Source organism: Rhamphochromis longiceps, linkage group LG3, assembly GCF_057381845.1.
Source record: "Rhamphochromis longiceps isolate RC_006_pf linkage group LG3, R_longiceps_female_GT1.1, whole genome shotgun sequence".
Lineage (NCBI taxonomy): Eukaryota > Metazoa > Chordata > Actinopteri > Cichliformes > Cichlidae > Rhamphochromis > Rhamphochromis longiceps.
The window spans coordinates 49966469-49990726 of record NC_140559.1 but is presented as its reverse complement, the minus strand read 5'-3'; the positions used below and the strand labels follow the sequence as shown (position 1 = coordinate 49990726).

The 24258-nt window shown below is 40.5% G+C and overlaps 1 protein-coding gene across 14 annotated transcripts in view; it reads right to left on the bottom strand.

Annotated features, from left to right (window-relative positions):
• LOC146675136 (receptor-type tyrosine-protein phosphatase delta-like) overlaps positions 1–24258 on the bottom strand; it is a 419238-nt gene that overhangs the window by 184383 nt on the left and 210597 nt on the right. For all 14 annotated transcript variants that reach the window (XM_085400208.1, XM_085400214.1, XM_085400212.1 and 11 more), the window contains one exon: positions 21669–21716. The gene's annotated coding sequence lies outside the window, so the exon portion shown is untranslated. The remainder of the gene's footprint in view (positions 1–21668; positions 21717–24258) is intronic.

Sequence of the window (24258 nt, the reverse complement as noted above, 5' to 3'; positions counted from 1 at the left end):
AAAAAAACCATTCCTCTGACAGTGGCCAGGTGCAAGAATTGGACTGAAAATGAGTCAAAAAACAACCAAAGTCCAACAGAAACCTTTAGAAATCCTGGAAAACTATTGCTCAACACTAGGTTAAAAATGACAAGAAAGTCTGACCTCTTGGAAGAAAAATATAAAGAACTAAGGGTTGCCTCAAGACTTTTCCCACAGCAGTGCATCTGACCAAATAAAACAGAAATTCAAAATAAGCCAACTCAGTTGCTGTCAAACTGTCAGACAGGCTGTAGTCTAGACTGCACGTCCATGCTTTTTTTTGTCTTATTTAGAGCAATGATGGTGGGAGCTCTAAGCACTCTGTCGTGGTCTGGGTGGTTTTCCACAGCATCAGCTCCTCCCCACTGGGTGGAGTCTTTGTTGTTCCTCACCTGATGGCAATCGGACCAGCAGTATTTATGACCGGCGCACTCAACTGGTCTTCGCCAGATTATCTGCCAACTTTAGTCAGTTCTCGGCCTCACGTCCGTTCCTTGGTGACTAATCGTGTGTATTAACCGTATCTCTGTTTTTTTCGTCAGCCTCTGAAAACCACCTACCAAGCTCTCCTGGATACCAGTTTGCTGCCACCGGTAATCCCTCTCCGTTTTGGAGCTGCCATTTTCTCCTGCCTGCCTCCCTGCCTTGCATGCAGCACCCACCTGGACCTCTCCTGCCTCCCCCCTCCACGCAACCCCCACCTGCAAGCTTGTAAGACAGCTCAGTGTACTATTTTTTAGATTCACTCGCAACCCTCTGTGGGATTCCCCTGACTGCTCTGTCCTCTGTTTCAGTGCCCGGGCCCGCCACAGTTTTCCCTGCCCAGTACCTGCACCCAGTTATCCCTGCCATCTAGTTTTCACCACAGTATTTTTCTCTCGCCTCAGACATCTAGTTTATGTTCATTGATTCTAGTCTGCACTTTCTGTTAGCCTCTGAGCATTGTAAAAATAAAGTCTCTTTTCGTTACACCTCACCCCTGGCCTCCGGTTTTGAATCTGCGCTTGAGTCCATCCCATGTCCACGGGCCACTGCGCCTGACACACTCTCTTTATCTTTTGGGGGAAAAATATGTGCCAGTCCCACTTTGGTCAAAATGCATGCACCCGATAGCAAAAGCTTTTATGTCTTTATGTAATTTGTGCCCCAGAAATTTTACAGCGTCACTGCTGAGTTTTGCCAATGAAGGCCATACAGTGCACTGCTCGCAAACTACTTTAGCAAATGGGGTTTGCCCCGACAAAAAAGATCATCGCTCGCATAACAAAAGTGCTGGGTGACCTCTGGATGTTTTGATGTGTGAAATAATGCTATTGCCGTACAATATTCATAGAGTGTGACTGGCCATTCACATGTGGCCATATCTTCCAAATGGTTCCCTAATTTGAGCAGACAGGTCCACCACTGGGTCACGCACCAGCACAGTCATGCATCTGACCAGGAATAAAGCTGAAATCAATTTCCCCTAGTGTCTCTTTGAGGCCTTTTGAATGGCCTTCAGTGTTTGTGCCCGAGGGAGCACTTACTCCACTTCTGCTGACCTCTTTGTCCCTTCCCCTCTGAGCATATTGCCCGCATTGAAATGATAACTGCCTTTCAATCTCTGGTCAAAACAATTGGATGCACTATTCAAAACCCCGATAGCTCTCAGAGCACTCAACCACAGTTACCAGCCAAATAAATTTTAGGTTAGTTATCAATACGGGCATAGGGGTTGCAGGAAATCAGCGTACTCCTTTTGACCTCTCTGTCGGTTGCTCAACAGTATTCACCTCTAAACGGATGGGGGTCAAATAACAGCATCCGTAGTTCACAGTAAAGCTTCATGCCTGCTGTTTCCAATCAAGATCATAGAATATGTGTTGAAATCAGACTACGTACGCTTCACGGCCTTTAACTGTGTGCAAGGTCGAGCTTAGTATGTAACATGGAAGGAACAAATGGAAACAAATGCAATCGCTTTTAAACTTTTTATCATATGCGATTGTAATTCAATTACTGTACCACCAAGGAGGAATGGAATCTGTGGCAGAATGGCTCGTTACGACTCGCTGCTTTGGGTAATGGTGTTTTCTTTGCTCTGGAAATGAAATATAATATCATTAAATAGAGAGATGTAGAATGAAGTGTCGACAGATCCATCTTGGGTGCCTGCTCAATTTGTTTGTGGGTGCTGAGTGGCTCCCCAATGACAGATCCAGCTCATCATTGAAGCATCCGGCTCGTGGAAATCTGGGGATTTGACTCATCCGACATTTTCAAGATTTATGGTTGTAAATTTGTAGATGTAGGAAACAAAACAGGCAATTAAGAGAAAATCCCAAAGAATGCTGAACGGTTTAATGAATTTTTTCTTTCTTGGTTTTTTTCTTTTCGAGGGCCATGGATTCACAGATCAGGCGACAAATCTTCGCTAGCAATCCACGTGCATGCAACCTCTTTAAATTCGTACCTGTGAAAGGATGAAATCGTCCTCGAACACGGCTATCAGCTGTGACTGAGACTGTTGACAAGTAGCAGCTCGGATTTTCAGTGTTTGCACTAACCTCAAGATAATATTTGCAATGGTACCACTGCTTTTAGCTTCAGATAACAGTTAAGGGGGCTCAGAAAAGGGGTGGGGGAGGGGGGGTGATGAAGAGGAGAGGCAATAAAGAAAAGCTTTGATGTTGTCATGCATGATTGTGCGGAGGCATCCTCGGGCTTGTGTCGAGTGTGTTGATTTAGTGAGTGCTGCAGAAACGAGAATACAGATGGCTACTGGTGCTATTTGGGGCCGGGCTCTGAGAATTAGAAACCTCTCCTACATCCATTATCTTGGGTGACACTTCAAATACTTCAGACACGAGCATCAGATTTCCTTTCACAAGTGTGGCACTATGCCATTTTAATTAATTTACTTTGGAGGGTGGGGTGACTGTCATTAGGAAAAGGAGCACAGGAGCAGTTTAGGGATTTTTCAGCTCTGAAAAAGCCAACTAACAAGCACTGGGGTATTTTTTTGTCTTTTTGGTTTCATATCCTTCTATAACACTCATTTATATACGTTTCTGATTCGATAGGCCAAAACATGGACGTCTGCTCAGGCTTCAGACGGCCTTAAATGCTCGTTTTTTTTCTCCTTCTTGCTCTGTATGATGTCACAGAGTGCAGATGTGCTCGATATGGACATCTCAGACTGTGCGTATGCACCATACTTTCTTATAGTTTTTTATTTTTAACTCAGTTTAATTCAGGTTCAGTTTCCAGAGTGGGTTTGATCATTTCAGTGTAGCTCTCATTGGTTGAAAATGTTTTTCATTTTGTTAGTTTTAGTCTTTATTACTGATTATTTTATTTAAGGCAAATGCCAGAGACAAGATTTGGGGAAATCAGTATTGAGATTAGAATATAAACAGAACTTTTTGAAAGCAGTTGACTCACAGGCTTATAGACATCCAAAGCCTCAATCAAAACATCTGTTAAACCCCTCATCAGGCAGTTTGTGATAACAGATTTTACCAAGTTAAGTCATACTAAGAATTGTTCCTCTATATTTTTGATTTTAACTTGTTTTTCAAATATCACAAAATTGCAGCCGTAAAAGGCTGATAGCATATTGTTGTAACCCTGGTGGGCAGGTGGGGGGGCGGTGTGGACACCCAAGTTTGTAAATGCGATAACATGAATACAGTGGTCCCTCGCTATAACACGGTCCACCTTTTGCAGTCTCGCTGTTTCGTGGTTTTTTTGTTTTGTTTTTTACAGCGCATTATGTTCTGCGTTCTGATTGGCTGTAGACCATTGTCAATCAATCTCGTGTCGTGTCTCCTGTTCAGCTTGTCAAATTTCCCTATATCTTCGATCACTAACAGCGGGACTCTGAAGTGCTGTACTGTATGTTTGTTTGTAAGTTTTCTCCAACAAACAGAAAATGTCGATGAAACGTTTTGCACCATCAAAGTCAACTGCAGGTGCCTTTGGTTTCATTCTACAGGGTGGGAAATTTATACGGATACACCGTAATAACATGGGAATGGTTGGTGATATTAAAGTCCTGTTTGTGGCAAATTAGTATATGTGAGGGGGCAAACTCCTCAAGATGGGTGGTGACCATGGTGGCCATTTACAAGTCGGCCATCTTGGATACAACTTTTGTTTTTCCAATAGGAAGAGGGCCATGTGACAGATCAAACTTATTGGTAATGTCACAAGAAAAACAATGGTGTGCTTGGTTTCAATTCCCATGTTATTACGGTGTATCCATATAAATGGCGCACCCTGTATAATACTGGACTTATATTTCTACGAAGGTTTAAACTTTGAGAGTGTTTAAACAAGAGAGAAAAGTGTGGAAATGTTTGAGCCTGTCGGAGAAAAGTGTATAAAGTGTGTAGTGAGGGGTTTTACAGCATTAAAACATCGACAATAATTGTTAAAAAATTAAGTTAGCTACTTTGCGTATTTCACCTATTGCAGGTTATTTTTGGAACGTAACTACCGTGATAAACGAGGGACCACTGTATAAGGAAACATAGGATTTTGATATTCATACCAGAGGTACATCTGCTAAAAATGACAGATAGCTATGAATCTCAGTGATACTGAACTTAAGGTCCAGGTCATGAGTCAAGTTTTCTTAAAATCACGTAGGATTTTCATATTCTGCCATAGATGCATCTATTAGGAAGCTGAGGGGTAGCACTGGTGCCCACCATTATTTTTAATGCAGTTTCAGTTAACTATAATAACCTTGTTGCACATGCATCAAAGCTGCTTTTCAGATTTATTTGTAAGAGGCAAACAATGACAGCAAAGTTATCCTGAAAAAAGGATTCTTTTGAACTGGTAATCAAGATAAGCAACTTTTATAACTATTAAAGCAAAATGATGATTTGTAAGCAGGTTGTAGCGAAAGCTTAGATCAGTGTGGCACAGGTTTAATTTAACCACACCAATAAAGAAATAATCTACAAAAAGAGTGATGTCAACAAAGAGCACTGCAAAACAGAGATGCATGCTCTGTTGCAACAGCAGGGCGCTCCAAATGCCTCACAGGATTCTGCACCTGAGCTGCAGACTAAAGAGCCAAACAATGGGAGGGTGTTTTGTTCTGAAACGCAGTCTGTGTATCACGCAAGCGGGCACTTAGGCAAAGGTGACAGATGTTTCCCTGTATCAGACCCGGGAAATAAATAAATAACTCCAAAGTGCAACAAATGAGATGCGTCCACTCCATGTGGCGGACATCTGTGCGGCACACTGCCTCTAGTCGTGGCCGGGTCCTTTCGCTTTAGCATCAAACAACGATTTTTATTCTTCAAGATCAAACGTGTCGCTTTTAGAAGCAGGAAAAAGACTCCGTTTGTGAGGGGAAACACAGTTTTTATCTTGGACTTTGCGTGTCTGTGCATGCATGTTGAATTAAGACCTGCGAGAATAAATACACAAAGAGAAAATGGGAATACACCACTGCGACTAAAGAGACAATTCTGCGAAGCTTAAGAAGTTGATTCAATATCCAAAACGCTGAAACACAGAGTTAAGACTCAGTCATTTTCGACCTTCGACTATTTTAACAACCTGCTGTCACTCTGTTGCAACCGAGCAGATGTGAACTCAGCTCAGTTTTAATTTCCAGGGATGGAAAAAAATCAACTTAGAGGATTTCATTTAAATGTAGGAAGTCTGATGAAAGCAGACCTCTATGTTCTGCCTCATTTCCATCTTTTTTTTCTTAATATGACACACCAGCAGCAGTCTATTGTACATTTTACTTGCAAGTCATGCACATTTGGCTAAACACAGCTCAGAGGCATAATGTAATCAGGGAAGCCATATTCTTGTTGCACAGAATACCCAATATTTTGGAAAATGGGATTCAGTGCATTCTCATCAAACCCCTGGAATGAAATATGAAGAATTTTTATAGCTGTGGTATTTGCTAGAATAATATGCTCGCCAGGTGAATAATCACACTGGCTGCGAATGACAAACCAGTGTGCTGTGCCATAAATACGATGGGAATGGGACAGAGGAATTATTATTATCCCTTTAGGAGAGTGTTCTGCTGTTACTGGTCTAAAATATAAGACTAGTGGTTATACATATAAATTTGAACTAACCCTGTTTGGCACTTTATCGCAATTCTCAAAGGCCCTTTCAATAATTCACAGTTGTGGCGACAAGTAGTCCTAAATACTTAAGCCACTGCTTGATAACTGTGATTCACCACACACGGTGACTGAGGGTATAGCTGATACAGCTGAATCTGCAAAAGCTGTAAAATGAATCTGGATGTGTTTTTTTTCCACTAAAAAACACACGACACTGCTTCTATGAGCTATAACGTGGAGTTCAACCTCTCCCAGTTTAAGTTAAACAAGTTTTGAACACAAATTCAAATTAAAGCTGATTTAAATACCAAGTCTTTAAGGGCGCCAATGAAAGATTTAAAGACCCTTGATCTCTTTTTTCCCCCTCGGTGCCAGCTTTTAGAGTTAATTGCTAATTTGTTATTAATAAACATTAACTGTGAAGATATTTCAGTCTTTACCAAAGTGTTAAAGTGAAAAATTCAAAACATTTTTAGAACAATGAATCGTGGATCATTCATGCTCCTAAAGCTTTTAAAAGAATACGATGTATTAGCTTGTGGTGCTAGACCAAAGTCGTGTCACACTCGGGAAAACTTTGTTGACTGTGTGCAACGAACTTGAGATCTTGTTGTCTTTCAAATTATTGTCGAAGCCACATACATGCATCAAAACAGTGATAGAAAAGTAACAAGGCAGCCAGATAGTCATTCAATCTGCTATCAGCCTGCAGTCGAAGCAGTCGTTTGTGATAATACAGCAGATAACTGTCAGAAATTGGCAAAACTTGCAAATCAGTTGCTGTGTGCGTACACAGAAATTCGCATTAGCTACTTACATTTGTAATCTCTGATAGAAATTCCTCCACAATTAGTGATGCGGCTCTTGCAGGACAACAATTTAACTGCAAAATAACACATGCCTGGCAACCTTGCTTTCATACAGGTGATAGTGTGCAAAAGTCTTGGGCCACCTATCACATCCGCTATGGCAGATGTGTGAGACACTGATGACGGACTTGAACTGAGAGCGAGCCTTTATTTCGGCAGAGCAGAACACAAGCAAAAGGAGACAAATGCTAAACTAGCAAAATTTTAAACTGGGAAAACCTAAAAAAAATAAAACTAGAATAAAGAAACTAAAGACCTGAGACGTGGAATACAGAACACTGATGCCTGAAATGCAGTGGGAGGTACGCAGACGATCCAGCAACAAACGGAGGAAGGCAGAGGGTTTGAATCGACAGAGGGATAAAGAGGGAGTAAGACACAGGAGGAGAGCACAGCCGGGAGCAATCACAAACAACGAGACTGGGGGAAGCAAAACGTAGCACACGAGACTATCAAAGTAAAACAGGAAACAAGAGACACTCACAAAGACACAGACTTGACCCTGAGACATGACTGACTGGGGAGAAAGGGCACATGAAACTTAAGAAGAGCACAGAGACAGAAACCAAGAGACTAAAAATTATAAATAATAATGAAATCAAAGACTATCAATAATTTAAAACACAAAAAAACTGGGTCACCGAGGACCATGACACCACCCAAATATACATTGAAATACAGTACATAAGGCTAAAAAGCCTTGAGTTTTGTGCCAGTGCTAGCTTTTACACTTTGGGTAATGAATACTGGAATATTCACCTTATCATAAATCCGCTGTATATAAAATAATGCCTTGGTGAATCGAATTTGCTTTAAACCATCAGAATATTTAACTATCATCAAGGTTTTTTTTTTTTATTCTGCTCAAATGAAGATGTTTCTTTGGTAATTTGAAATTCCACTTCCCATCCTACCAGAGGTGATGTCAAAACATTTACACCCTAGCTTGCAAATCCGATAAGAGCAGATTAAAAAGGATAGTGATCTCGAATCTGTTATTCATAGATTCCTTGTGACAGTCCTGCTTGAAGAGCCAATAACCTTCAGAGTCCCCACTTTGTGATGGAAAGAAAACAGTTAGCCTGAATTAGTGAACCACATCCAAAGGTTACACAATGGACTTCCACCACTCTGTTACTTGCCAAAACAGCTGATTGATAGGGAACCTATATCAGTTCAAGTCTTTGAAATGCCACAAAGAGGCAGCTTGAAAGAGGACGGATTATGTCCTCTTGGAAACTTGTGATTCCACACCACTAACCTGAGCGTTAAACTGATGGATGATTTCTGATATGTGTTTGGAAATAAAGAAAGGGCAGCTGTGTCACACTAAAGAGGTCAACGAACTCTAGTGAATCCAAAAGGCGGCGTAATGCTTTTGCAGGGGTCCATTTCCTAAACTAGATAAAGTGCGCCGTTGTCGAGGTAAAAAAACCAAAAGCCTTGTTTCTCATTTTCCAAAGGTTTCATTCAGCTGCGTTGGCCTTATCTTCCATCCACAGCCAACTGTATGGACCAACACAGCCTTGATACGACAAGTGTAAGATAAACTTGACAGATCAACTTTTTCGATAGTCACAGCACCCATAAACAACTGGGGCCTCTAATCTGATAATCCACCAATGAAAGATTAGACGCGGGGAGTATTATTGTGTTGTCACTCTTGCTTACAGGGTCACACGGGCTTTAACTGCCAGGGTTAGACATCCCTCGGCAAATCCTGGGAAGGTGTCACATCTCAGCAGGTGAGGTGTGGCGATAAGACAGACCGGGGGGGATATTAAACGGACAAACTGCAATTATCACAGGCATTAATGAGAAGCCAGGAAACTACAGGAGGCTGGCAGGGTGGCTGTGCGATTAGAGACCCGTTCTGTATCTGAGCACTCAGAGATTTGACTTCAGAAACAGTCGCGCATCTATCAACGGCTGTTTGCGCAGTGATATATCCTAAAACCGACCCCCGTAAAATTCACCTAGATTTCACTGGATTTCGAAGGCTCGTCGCGGGAAGCATCTCAAAATCACTTATGTTACAAACGCCATTAGCGCGACATCCTCCTCTGTTCTTTTCGGTTTTGCAGTCCTGCTTCTCTGTACATTTCTGAACCTGACATTAACTATCCGAGCAGCCCCTGCATATGCTCGCTGCTATCTCGCAAGACGAGCCGGGGAGTTGGAGTAATTCAAACATTCTTCAAACTGCAATTTATTTTCCCTGAGTTGTAATTATGGTCTATTAAAATGCAAATGATGTCAATGGCAGAACAGCGCTAATCACTCAATGTCTGTTTATGGGCAGTACAGCCACATTAGAGAGAGAGAGACTCACACAATGAGGACTGAGATGAACCGAGATCCTCTATCAGTGAGGGATCCAATAAATTAGAGTCTCAATAGATTGCATTTCCCCCGGGAATATGAAGATACCGTAATATTCCATTTAAAAAAAAAAAAAACAGGTTACATACACTGTGCAGCACATTCACAGGCATGCATCAAAAATTCTGTATCTACAACAGTTTCTTATAATTATACATTAAGAACATTTCCATTGGTGGACTGCATTAAGCTGCACGAACCGTCTTCAAGCCATCTCCATGCACACTATTACAGCCGCGTATTATCTGTTTGCAGTGGGTGCAAGCGTGCACGTGTTAAGCCAAATGTCACACACAGGTGTTAAATATAACAACTTTTCGAGGATAATAAAACCAACAAACACAAAAATGAAGGCCAACGGTTGCTAAAAATGCACGCGATACTTTCTGTCATTCTGAATAAACCAGAAACAGACGATAATGCTACAAGCTCAGTGTTCTACACTTTATCTCAATAACAGCCTTCTGCAAGTAACGGGCTAATTTGGGGGAATAATCCGCACTTTTTTAATTTGTTTCGTTTTTCCACGAAATTACTTTCTGTTTTTTTTAATCTTTCCAAATTATGCCTTGCATTATTCCGAGAAAAATGGACAACAGTCGTTGGAACTAATTTTCTATATCATTGACGTCGCGCATTTAAATGTGCTATGTTTTTTTTCTCCCCCTGAACGTCATACGATCCAATTTTAATGTTGTTTAGCTAAAAGCTAAAGTCTCTAATCAAGGAACCAAGACAGAAAAAAAGGCTAAATTTAGGATTTAATCAGCTGTTTATCCTGTTTCTATATCATTTTTGTCTGCCTGCTGATGCCCATGTCAGCTGGATTCTGTGAGCTATATATATCTATTTTTTAAACCATCCCGTATCCATAAATAAAGAAAACCCCGAGGCATACTATAACTATGATGATACCTTATCTTTGCTTCATCCACAATTAATCATCAATGCAAAATCCTACAAAATTAGGGCTTACCCATCAAAACTGTAAATGTTTGAAAATTAGCACCAATTACTGACTACATAAATGCAGATTAAGATATGTTTGATATTTGATTCCCCCCACCCCCACCCTGTTCTAGTCCCAATTTTGGGATGAGACGCCACAGTACGGATGGAGGTCCCGTCCTAAACGCATGAGGTCAACAATGATCCATATTTGAGTTTTATTCATGAATGTGTAGCAGAGGGGCAGAATGTGGTCATGCTCACTACACATGATTTACTGTTGCACCTCATGTGAGTGAAAGGCTCACAAGAGCTGTGCTTATGGAGTGATGACTTTGATGAGCATGAATTACCTCGCCGTTGTAAGCAAGCGGCGCGCTGCGTGCTCCTCTCTCTCTCTCTGCTGTGTCATTTCAGCACGCTGCTCCTTCGGCGGCTGATGTTTACACATGTGCATGTTCTCCGCTTCCATCACTTTTGCTATGCATTACAGTGAGCCGAGCGGGGGATTAAAGCTTATCTATAATACTGTTAACCATACACCATGACAACAACCTCATGTCCCCCTCCCCCCACCCTTTACTTATCGGGAGGTTATGCTGCTGACAAGACACGGTGTTATTAATAATCAGAAACTTCTGAAGCGTTCACAGGAATGCAGCGCAACAATGCGGTGTTTCAGTTAAAAAAATGGCAAGAAAATAAATAAAGAAATGAATCTATGCTGCAGATGAAGGGGACGCTCCAAAGTAAAATCAGGTTCATGTTTAGATGTCTGTCCAGAAATACAGCCTGATTTGATTTGAAGACGTGTGGCGGGAGCTTGCATGCTAACGTTTCACTGAGGAAAGGCTGAAAAACAGGCACGTTAAGACAACCCTGCATGCATATGACACGAGCAAAATGTCACAATGTGCACTTAACAAATTGAGAACGAGCTAGCCGCAATGGTAGAGTGCTTTTGTAATCACTGATTACAGGATTTGTGAGTACATAAATAGCACTTTGGCCAGATCAATACTGTCATCGCTCCTTCGTCAGATCACATTAAAAGCAGGAGCTGGGTAATAATGGAAGAGCGGTCGGACACACGCAGTCGTATTCTGTTTGATCGTAAGGGGGTGGGTGTCCCCTAGGGCGCAGTCTCTAGCCTGTTGATAAATTCATCTTTCTCGCCGTCCCCATGGGAGCTTGCCAATGAGTGAGGGGCATTGACTTTTCATTAAGGAGATCACTGCATTGGAAATTGAATTTATTTTGGACTTACAAACAGCTCTGTTGTGTTCTTGAGTCGGCCCGAAGGCCAGAGCAGAATTCCAATACAAAGGTGACGCGTTTGGCTGAGTGATAACGCTCTCCGTTCCCTACAGTTAAATACACACAGGTGTCAAGAAATAACATGCAAAATTGAGGACTCTGCTATTATAAAGGATTGAGAGTGCTACAGTCGTGCTGTGCAGTGGGCTACTCGTTGCTGTTTGCCTAGTTTGGATTGATAATGGCAGCCTTTGGCAACAGCGATGCATAAAAGAAATGCACAGCATATGAATGTTACTAGAGTGGTTGACACGGCCGTGAAGTACTTGCTTTATACTACCATCAGTATACTGGCGATTTCACTTGGCAGGAGTTATAAGAGAAAATGCATAGGCAGAGACCACCCTCACTAACTTCTCATGCTTACTCATGTCCTGTTTTTATATAAGCAGGCCTGAAAAACAACAGACACCACACAGTTGGTAAAAGAGCTTCAAGGGTTACTCCAAGGAGGCTTTCAAGAGTAAAGAGGAGAAATAGGAAGCACACTGTGTCCCGTAGTTGTTTTAACCCTTATATACATGGGTTAAACAGCGGTCGCCAACCTTTTTTGCGCCCGGTTTATGTCTGACAATATTTTCACGGACCGGCCTTTAAGGTGTCGCGGATAAATGCAACAAAATAAAACCAGAACCTGTAACAAAAGAAAGATTTATTCATAACACACGGGGAAAAGACCCAGGGTAAACGAGTTAACGATTAAAAAAAAATAACGTAAAATAACGTAAGAACCCTGAAAACCATAAATTTCACACTGGAGCCTCAACTCTCGCGACCCGGTACCAAACGACTCGGTCTGTGGCCCGGGGGTGGGGACCGCTGGGTTAAAACATGCATGAGTTTTTGAGACTTCTACAGGGAGTGCAGAATTATTAGGCAAGTTGTATTTTTGAGGAATAATGTTATTATTGAACAACAACCATGTTCTCAATGAAGCCAAAAAACTCATTAATATCAAAGCTGAATGTTTTTGGAAGTAGTTTTTAGTTTGTTTTTAGTTTTAGCTATTTTAGGGGGATATCTGTGTGTGCAGGTGACTATTACTGTGCATAATTATTAGGCAACTTAACAAAAAACAAATATATACCCATTTCAATTATTTATTTTTACCAGTGAAACCAATATAACATCTCCACATTCACAAATATACATTTCTGACATTCAAAAACAAAACAAAAACAAATCAGCGACCAATATAGCCACCTTTCTTTGCAAGGACACTCAAAAGCCTGCCATCCATGGATTCTGTCAGTGTTTTGATCTGTTCACCATCAACATTGCGTGCAGCAGCAACCACAGCCTCCCAGACACTGTTCAGAGAGGTGTACTGTTTTCCCTCCTTGTAAATCTCACATTTGATGATGGACCACAGGTTCTCAATGGGGTTCAGATCAGGTGAACAAGGTGGCCATGTCATTAGTTTTTCTTCTTTTATAACCTTTCTTGCCAGCCACACTGTGGAGTACTTGGACGCGTGTGATGGAGCATTGTCCTGCATGAAAATCATGTTTTTCTTGAAGGATGCAGACTTCTTCCTGCACCACTGCTTGAAGAAGGTGTCTTCCAGAAACTGGCAGTAGGACTGGGAGTTGAGCTTGACTCCATCCTCAACCCGAAAAGGCCCCACAAGCTCATCTTTGATGATACCAGCCCAAACCAGTACTCCACCTCCACCTTGCTGGCGTCTGAGTCGGACTGGAGCTCTCTGCCCTTTACCAATCCAGCCACGGGCCCATCCATCTGGCCCATCAAGACTCACTCTCATTTCATCAGTCCATAAAACCTTAGAAAAACCAGTCTTGAGATATTTCTTGGCCCAGTCTTGACGTTTCAGCTTGTGTGTCTTGTTCAGTGGTGGTCGTCTTTCAGCCTTTCTTACCTTGGCCATGTCTCTGAGTATTGCACACCTTGTGCTTTTGGGCACTCCAGTGATGTTGCAGCTCTGAAATATGGCCAAACTGGTGGCAAGTGGCATCTTGGCAGCTGCACGCTTGACTTTTCTCAGTTCATGGGCAGTTATTTTGCGCCTTGGTTTTTCCACACGCTTCTTGCGACCCTGTTGACTATTTTGAATGAAACGCTTGATTGTTCGATGATCACGCTTCAGAAGCTTTGCAATTTTGAGACTGCTGCATCCCTCTGCAAGATATCTCACTATTTTTGACTTTTCTGAGCCTGTCAAGTCCTTCTTTTGACCCATTTTGCCAAAGGAAAGGACGTTGCCTAATAATTATGCACACCTGATATAGGGTGTTGACACCCCTTCTCATTACAGACATGCACATCACCTAATATGCTTAATTGGTAGTAGGCTTTCGAGCCTATACAGCTTGGAGTAAGACAACATGCATGAAGAGGATGATGTGGACAAAATACTCATTTGCCTAATAATTCTGCACTCCCTGTATATCATCAGTGTGACTTTTCTTTTCCCACCGAAAAAATGAAATAAATAAATTGCCTGATACATTTTTAAGAAATAAACTGCAAAAAAAAAAGAAAAAAATGCCTGATGCAGTAAATATATGCAAATTAATATATATAGACATAAATATATATACATACAAGGTTAATTTCTCCTGGTATTCTCCACAATGTTTTTCATTTAATTAAAAAAAAAAAAATCTCCCAGATGTGAAGAAATTCATTCATGAAAATCACTGTTGTAACCGCTTTTATTTATTCCGTAGGACATCTATCCATTCAAGCGAATGGGTTTGGTTAACCCGTAAACGAGATTAATTTAATAGCTCCACTGCTTCTTAACAGTGCATTATTGGCCTTATGGTTTCATCGCTGGGTAGTCAGTGTTATTTAATGCTGGGATTTTACGACCTATGGGCGTTCGGGAAAATATCAAGGGTCACTCCGCAGCACTGTACCTCCCACCTATGCAAAGCTTTTCCACTTCATCCATTTCATCAAGGTGAGCTAAAGTGTTTACCCCATTAATTTATTTCAGCTAAAGCCAGAGCACTGACCCATAAAATGAGCTAAGATAATACTGACCTTAACATGGTCTTCTGCACATGGAGGTAATTGCTAAGGCTCCAGATCAATCAATATTGACTTGCCAGTTTTTTTTAAACCTCCTTTTTTCCCACCCTCTGTTGCTTGAGCTGAATGTGTAAAATTGGCTTTAGACGGATGGAGAACATATCCCTGATAGTTTAACCTTTATCTAGCTAACATGTTCACTTATCTGTACAATTATAGATTTTGCCAGTCAAGCTGTTTTACACCAAATCTGTTAAGTGTTAAAAGACGGGAGTACAGCTTGGATTATTTTGGATACCCTCCCTGCGTGTTCGTATGTGTTAGCTGAATCTTCTGTATGATCTGTTGCCACATGCAACGCCATCACATTCAAACAACAAATTCCACACGCTACATCTTTGCAGGCGCACATGCATGCCTTTACATCACAATGTACTCGAAGGCTTTTTTTCCTTTAATTTTTCAAGGTAGGGGCACAGACTTAGCAGGCATTTCCATCTTGACTTGATAAATCTCACAATCTTCTTTTCCTTGCCACACTGAAGTAATTTATTTTCTATCTCTCCGAGCTATATTTTCCAGTTAATATTTCATTTTTTTTTTCATACAACCTGACAAAGGATGCCACAAGGGATGATAAGAATTCTGAAACCTTTGCACTCTCTCTCTCTCCCTAGATACAGGGTTTACCTTGACAAATGTTTGAAGAAGTAAGGCCTCTAAAATAACTTCGATTCTAGTGTTTTGTTCTTCTTTCGTCACACACGAAAAAAAAAGCTATACGCTTGTCTTCACTTGGGTATGCCGTTCAGGAATGGCGAGGATTGACGACAGATGTTTACGTAAGTGCGTTCGGCTTCACGGGTGATTCCAACCAACCACTGGGTTACAACCTGCACCGAGTATCTGATGATAACATCAAAAACAACACACGCGCTACGAACATCTACCTCCTTCAGGTAAAGATCACAAAGGCTGGCTGACTAGAGACGCTATTTATGGAGTTCTCAATCAGCAAATCCTGATTGTGTCAGTCAGACCTATTTTCATTCCTGCCGGCTAAACATTCATCATTCATTCGCTGCAAATGCGTGCAGTTTTGAGTCGGGATTGTGAGGGGCGATTTTAAAGTATTAACGTTCTCGTACCAAAAAATAAACCTACTGTCCAGTGATTTCCAAAGCCTGCTTGTGCAGAACCAAACGACTTGTTCCTTGAGTGATGGGTAGCAGTTTCCTTCTGGCTATTCAACTCGCCCTTAATTTGAATTTGATAAGATTTCCTTCAGAGACATTGTTAGGCTAATGTAAATTTGGAGGCACGACTAGAGCCTACAGCTGGCTTAACTTTGATGAGGTGTTAATATCTAATATCAAAAAGCAGATAAAAACCCTTATTAGCCCCAGTGGTCTTGCTAGAGTGGGAACTTATTACACAGAGTAGATGAGATCAAAGCAGATGAAGTAATAAGACTGCCGGGGGCTTTGTTACATGTCCTTAAGCTTTCCGACGGGGTCAACTTAATTTTGTGACTTAAATGCTGAGGGTTTACGACTGCAGACAAGCCGACATTGTTTGAGAAATCTAATTCAGACTCTCGTATTTCATAGACTGCAACATCTGGGGGATTACAGTGTCTCGAGCCAGAGGCAGTTTGATAATCGGTTGTCATTTTAGGAGTTGTATGCCCTTCGCAGCTTCGGCGGTTTCTAAAGGTCTTTGGTTCAATCAAATATTTGTGAGATTAGCTGGGCTGCACTCCTTTCAAGAACTATTTCCATGTGGGATGGGTTTTAATGTTTGCCTTTGGGCTTTTGTAGTAGAACACTCTGAAAATATGCCGGACGAGTGATAATTTTGGACTCTGAAAGTTATTTTGAGAGAAAAATGCGGCCATGTTTTAATAGCCAGCGAGGAATAACATACACTATGAACTCAAACCAGCTTGAAACGTGATCGTAACGTAAACAGACGCGGACAGGGACCACTGGGGCTGCGTTTGAAATGCAGCAGATGTGGTAAATTTCTTTTAATATGTATCGTTTTTGATTTCTTGTAATCTTACAGCCCCCTAATCACTGGACGATTGTACAGTAGATCCACTATTACACACAGCAGGCTGAAGACATGTAAGTAATAGACTTCCTCGATCTCACAAGAAAGCACCAAGTAAGCACACTGTTTGTATGCCAGCAATCAATGCTGTGGACTTAGAGGAATGAGCTTTTGACTGAGTGACTGAGGGATGGCATCAATACCAAACATTCACCCTAAACAAGTCGGAAAACACCTTCGGTTCCTGCACCGTGTCCCATTGATTTCTATTCAGCTCAACGCAGATTCTGCAGCATTTAGACATTTAATTCCCTCTCAAGCAAAGTCATTACACAGTCGAGCATTTAATTAAGCAATCACAGTGGTGCAATCTGAATGATTCAGTGTCTAAATGAGGGCCAAGTTTCCATTATTGTGCCTTTGCAGTTCCTAACAAAGCCGCTTGTAAAATGTTCAGATTTACGGAAATATTTCATGTCTCCGAAACGCATCCCCTCCTTTCACATATCAGTCGCACATCTTCTCAGCATGTCAAAAAGTTCACAAACAAACAAAACAGTCCACTTCTCTCACACTCAAAAATCCACACAGTTACGTTCTTAATTAAGTGTGTTAAAGGGTTTTTTGAGATAGAAGGAGCCAGGTATTCACGGCTGACCTATTTCCACTGCAAAAGAAACATAATTTTAGGGGCATGGGCACAGATGTGTCTGAGGATGTGCTGGGGAGGTGTTCTCTCCTTTCCACGCCTCTGTGAACAGGGCGACAGTTTATTATGTCTGGATATAGCCTGTGCGTGTGCTTGGTTCGCCTTTTCCCAAATGAGCTCAGCTGTAGTGACATTGAAATTCACAAAATGTTCAAAGCTGGTCAGTCAGTGCAGCTTGTGGTGGCTTTCGTAATGAAATTTGGACAATGCCAAAAAGGGGATTTATCTGAACCCCATTGTTTTTATTTATTTGCAAATCGAGTAAATCTAATTTTCTTAAGACTGTCGAGTCATTTTTTTCACAAGTAATTATCCTGGAAATTAGTCCTGTGATGCAAAACGGACAAATTTATGCCCTGAAGTTTGGAAGATAAAGAAATGTGTATAAATTATAATACCCTTACAAATATACATCTCCAGTAAATAAGGGAATTACATTAATTGAAAGTTTGTCTTTGTTGCTTTAATGCCACTTGCCCAACCAGTTAAAAGTTAAGAAAAAACAAGTACCAACAATGGAAAAGTAGGAAAGAAAATGACTATTTCTAACTTGTGATTGGGTGGGCAGACTGCAGCCGGCCTTTCAAACATGCCCACTGCTCAAGAAACACACAGAGCTCTGAAGCCGGCAGATTCCTCAGCTACAAAGAATTCATTCTGATGGCTCAGCATGCATGCAGACATTTCTCACTGCTTGAGAAAAATCACATGCATAATTTCCTCTAAGTCATGTACGGAATGAAACAAATTACTGTTCTAAGATTTTGTGCATGACATTTGACAGCTATTATATACAAATAATAATAAAAAAAAATTAAGATGTTAGAAACTGGAGACCATTCCAGCATCTAGCCCTGAAACAGCGACCTACTGCTCCTGTTTCCCATATGTTATTTCAACGAGTCCGTCCTGATCTAAAAAGCGAAAATCACAGCTTGTTTTTTAAAAGAAAAACAACACACTATTTAGTAACACTTATATCTGATATCTGTGCTTCTCTCCACCTCCACTGTTCTGGGTGTAATCACCTGCGGAGGGGGGGTTACATGGGAAATGGGTTAAATGGGGGTTAAAGACAAAAGGAAGAGATTAAGACTAATATATAACTAAAAGAATCAAAGGATTCAAAAATGTTGGCATTAGTTAATTCAGAAATTTGACATAAATTGCCAATTATATTAGTTTGCCTCTTTTTTATGTACATTTCCACTGATTATCCTGTTTGTTTGGTTACCGACTGAACTGATTCACTTTTAAATTCATTTTTCTGAGTATATGATTTTCTGCATTCTTTTAAACTTTTTTTAACACTCACCTTAAACCTCCCCTTATCACCTTATTACCTGGGCATTTATTTGTATACGCTTTTGTACACTTCTGCATTTTCATTGTCTGAAACAGAAGCCTGTCATTGAAAGTGTTGTATGGAGTTAACTTTCCAATGTCCTCAAACATATTTGCACAGACAGTCTTACATATAATAATAATGGATTGGATTTATACAGCGCTTTTCAAGGCACCCAAAGCACTTTACAATACCACTATTCATTCACTCTCACATTCACACACTGGTGGAGGCAGCTACAGTTGTAGCCACAGCTGCCCTGGGGCAGACTGACAGAAGCGAGGCTGCCATATTACACCATCAGCCCCTCTGGCCAACACCAGTAGGCGGTAGGTGAAGTGTCTTGCCCAAAGACACAACGACCAGGACAGAGAGCCCGGGGATCGAACCGGCGACCTTCCGGTTACAGATGCGATTCCCAACCCCCCTGAGCCACGGTCGCCTATGTATGTCTGATTTATCTTGAGGAGTTTTTTTGTTTTGTTTTGTCGTTGTTGTTGTTTTTTTTCTATTGTCACATCTGTCTCATTTTCTCTGTATGCACTCATGCCATCTTTAAAATTCCCCTTCAGTTCTTTGCTCATATATAATATTACTTCAGTATTTGTGATGATTCAACAAAAATGATTTTAAAAAGTCAGCTTTGAACGGTATTCTTTAGAGTAGATTTTATTACTAAAGGGCGAACTGACCTTTGACCTTCTATACAAATCTGATGCTAAACTAAGCTAATCAGTTTTAAGCTAATGTCACTTTACTGTATGATTCTCATGCAACTCTGGAATAAAATAAATAAACAATTGTATTTAATAAAGGATAGAAAGTGTGCCTTATAAAAAGAGAGATAGACAATTTACACACACACACACACACACATATATATATATATATATATATTATGGATGTTTGTATATATAAATTGTCTATCTCTCCCTTTAAGTTGAACTTTGACATTCTAAACTCAGACTACAGATGTTAATCAAAGTCAAAACTTAATCCAGGCCTGATAAGATGCTCTATTTAACAGCCTCCTTTTAGCAGGGGGCTCGATCAGGTGAAATGAAGAGGAACTGATTGCTTGTGGTGATTGTGCTGATTACATTTTAAATTTAAAACTTTCCTCCTCGTACATGGTCCTGAACACTTTTCCAGACAATGACATGGCAGACTTAGTAAATGCCAAGGTCCCTGCAATCGCATAGACTGACAGTGAAAAACAACACTTCTATTTCATCTACAGATGTCTTTATATTATTACATTACGAGTGTAAGTATATGTGTTTCTAAAACATTAGTTATGTGCAAATAGCCACTTTCCTACTTGTCCAAATCCTAACCTCTACCATTGGTAAAATGTATAAAATAAGGCCGAATTATTCCCAAAAGATGAAAATGCTGCTATAGTTTCCCAGGGAAAAGCATTTTCCGCAGTATTCTGTTGACGTTTTGCCACAGCAGCAGTAATCATGGGCATGTTTTCAAAGTTTGATAAAACAATCATGTTTTGTGGGAAGGAGAGTTCAGCCGTGCTGACCTTCCTTTCTTCTGACTGCGCCCTGAATTCACAATGATTGAGATCCGTGTTGCAATTCCCCCCCTAGTTAAAACATTATGGATGTTTGTATTACAAGTGTCACATAAATGACATTTGAAAATGTACAGCGCGTGTTGTGGGAAGCGGGTAGAGGCGAGGTTATTCTTTGCCAAGTGCTGAAGTACATAAATGAGTTAATAAAATTACAATTTCAAAATGAGAACAATTAAAATATTGTAACGGATTACAAGCTAAATCTAACAATGCTCGGTGTAGGCACAGCAGGCAGTTGTAAGCATGATCACAAGCTTTACCATCAAACCTCTTACTGTGACAGAAATGGGCGGAGTGACAAATCATTTTACACAATCTTATAATGTTTTCGGAACTTTTGCATCCTGGTAGGTTTAATGTCATGGCAACAGTATCAGTTCCATTCCATGAAAATCAACCAATCATTTTGCATCTTTTGCAAGTCATACTCCAAAAATCTATGTGCTGGCTTGACATCACACATTACAGAGCTGATGGCAAACTTACATGTGACCTTTCTGCATGTGCTACAGCTGTGAAAAGTTAACTGTGAGCAGGAACGTATTCATTTCCAAACACTTGGAGCTAAAGCACAGGGAAACACTGAAATGACTGTATGTATTAGTTTATGTCTCATAAAACAAAGCAGCTCAGGACTTTATGCGTCATGCATAAAAAGCCTTAGCCACATTGTTGGAGGGGGAAAAATATAATTCAATAAAGTCAAGATCTTGATGTCAAATAAATGAATAACTGGAATAAACTATTGCTTCATATTATGCATCACATTAGCATTCAATTTTGTCTACCTGAGCCTGCTCGTGTAGTTAGAGCATGTAAATGCCAAGATTAAACACAGGGGTTACAAAATACTGGATTTTAAATTGGTTATCTAAAGTCTCCTATAAGTACAAAACATCAAGAGTGCTTGCAGACACTTTTGCTTGGGAAAATGACAAGCTGAAGGTTACAGCAACTGCTAATCTACAACATTAGCTCCATGAGCAACTTGACGAGAGGCCAAGATTGGCATTTTTTCCCCGTCTGCTGTCTGTTAAGTGTTCTTTTCAAGTCAGTGAAGAACCTCTGTGTATTTTACAGAGTGTATCTCTAAGTATAAATATATTACGTAGAAAAATTCTTAAATGAATACACATAATATAGTCTATCGCATCTATGACAGGAAGTCAGTCGTATCAGTGAAAAATATATTTCATATTTATTCAAAATCTTAACTTACCTGTCCCCATCGCCATTAACATACATGCACAAACACATGCATGAGTGACGATAATCAGTCCAAAACCTGATAACGTTAAAGATAAACCCCAAAGGGAAGAGTAAAATCCTTAGAGGGGCCTACCTTGAGGTCGAAGGTGTGAAAGTCATGGAGCATTCTCTCTCCCGAGACCTGTGACAGAGCAGGGGGGGGGGGGGGGGAGACGTCAGTCATGATTACGCCTCAGTGCAATTACAGGGCAACTCCCCTGACAGTGATTGATCAATGAGGAACTCCTTTAATGAAGACAAGGACTCAGGGGCTTCCAGGAGCAAATTGGCAAAAGTAAGAAGTGGGAATAGTGTCCCAGATTGCCGAGCCTATAAGAGGATCATCCCGTCTGCAGCAGCAGTTCTTTGGTAGTGGCAGAAGTACAGTATTCACAGGTACATGCCTGACTTTAGCCAGCTGAAAGTAAATTAACTGCATTGATATTTAAAGTTAGATTATGATTGATTCTTGTCAACAATTTCTGTTGTGTAAGAATTTGTGCTGACACTAAGATAGCACAATTTTTGCAGTGTAGTGTTTAAACTATGGAGTACTATGTGGATATTTTGTGATACAGTACAACGTCTAGGATTGAAGGATGATAGTAATACGAGCTTGGAAATGTAACGATGTACTATAAAGAAGTCTGCTGTTAACATGCAAAGATGCATCTTTGAGAAATCATCTCTGTGTTGTCTTTGAATGAAAATGCACATAAAGCTTTTGTGTATATATGTTTAAATGGGCACTTAAATGAAATGAAAATGTTTACCCTTACTGCTAACTCTGAGAGGTGTCCAGAGTTCGCTGATTCTATTCTAAGTTCCTTTACGAACTGCTAAGTTTCAGACAAAGTTGACACAGGGCTATGCCCACTATTATGATGTTGGCTCGCTTTAACTTTAAACAAAGAATGTGCGAAAAGAACTGAACCGTAGTCTAAAATAGCGCAGACAAATCCCTTTCCAAGTGTTGCTATATAAATGTGCGTGTAGTCATATTTAAAGCAGACTTTAATTAGTATAACATGGTTTTAATCTTCAGCCCTGACAAATGGAGCGATCCAATTATTGTGTTATTTGTCATCATCATCATCATGTGTGCCACATTTAACACACACACATAAGTTATCTGAGAGGATAAAACTGTAACAGCCACGTGTGGTCATGGTAAAGATTCACAGGGAGATGCTGACACGGGCTAGAGCAGGGGAGGGAAATTAATTTTCCCAAGGGGAAACATGGGAAACTGGGAATGTTGTTGGGGGCCGCACTAAAAAGCTTGTAAAGACATGGGAAGAGTATTTGCCCACCTCTGGCCCAGAGGAAACCTGACCCCAGATTTAACAGGGGGGTAGTTTAAAGTGCAAAACTAAAAGCTAAGAAAACGTCAGGATGGATACAACCTGACTTTAGAGATTAAGACTCGCAGTAGTATCTAGCCGCACCATGTGTTACCTTCTAAATGAAAGTGGGCTTCAAGCCACAGTGCTTCTGGGTGAGTTTTCTTGGGACAGCTGAAACAAAATTGGAGCTTTGTGCTAAGTCACATCAGCCTTGTGGTCATGGTAGAAAAAAAAACAACTTTTTAAAAAAAAGAAAAGTACACCATCACACACCATAGGGTCGTGTTGCTGCATTAGGCACAGTGTGCTTGAATCTGCAAAGGACACAATAAAATCAAGGTATCCAGGCAGTTGCTGGTCATGGTTTTTCCAACAGCATAATGAGATATTACGGTGGCCCCTAGAGACAAAGCACGTACAAACTCCAAAACACTTACAAAATCCAAAACACGTGCAAAATCCAAAACACATGCAAGCTCCAAAACACTTACAAAATAAAAAACACATGCAAAAGACAAAACACGTACAAAATACAAAAAACATGCAAAATCCAAAACACGTACAAAATACAAAACACGTGCAAACTCCAAAGCACTTACAAAATCCAAAACACATGCAAACTCCAAAACACGTACAAAATACAAAACACATGCAAAATACAAAACACGTACAAAATACAAAACACGTACAATATACAAAACACGTGCAAAATCCAAAACACATGCAAACTCCAAAACACGTACAAAATACAAAACACATGCAAAATACAAAACACGTACAAAATACAAAACACGTACAATATACAAAACACGTGCAAAATCCAAAACACGTGCAAACTCCAAAACACGTACAAAATCCAAAACACGTGCAAAATACAAAACATGTACAAAATACAAAACGCGTGCAAAATCCAAAACACGTACAAAATACAAAACACGTGCAAACTCCAAAACACATGCAAAATACAAAACACATGCAAAATACAAAACACGTACAAAATCCAAAACACGTGCAAAATCCAAAACACGTGCAAAATCCAAAACACGTGCAAACCCCAAAACACGGGCAAACTCCAAAACACGTGCAAACCCCAAAACGCGTGCAAAATCCAAAACACGTACAAAATACAAAACACGTGCAAACTCCAAAACACATGCAAAATACAAAACACATGCAAAATCCAAAACACGTACAAAATCCAAAACACGTGCAAAATCCAAAACACGTGCAAACCCCAAAACACGGGCAAACTCCAAAACACAACGGAAGTGCTCCAGGATGCTAGGGGCAGTGTTGAGCTTTTGTTACCTAGTAACTACACAAGCCAGGAAGTACCAA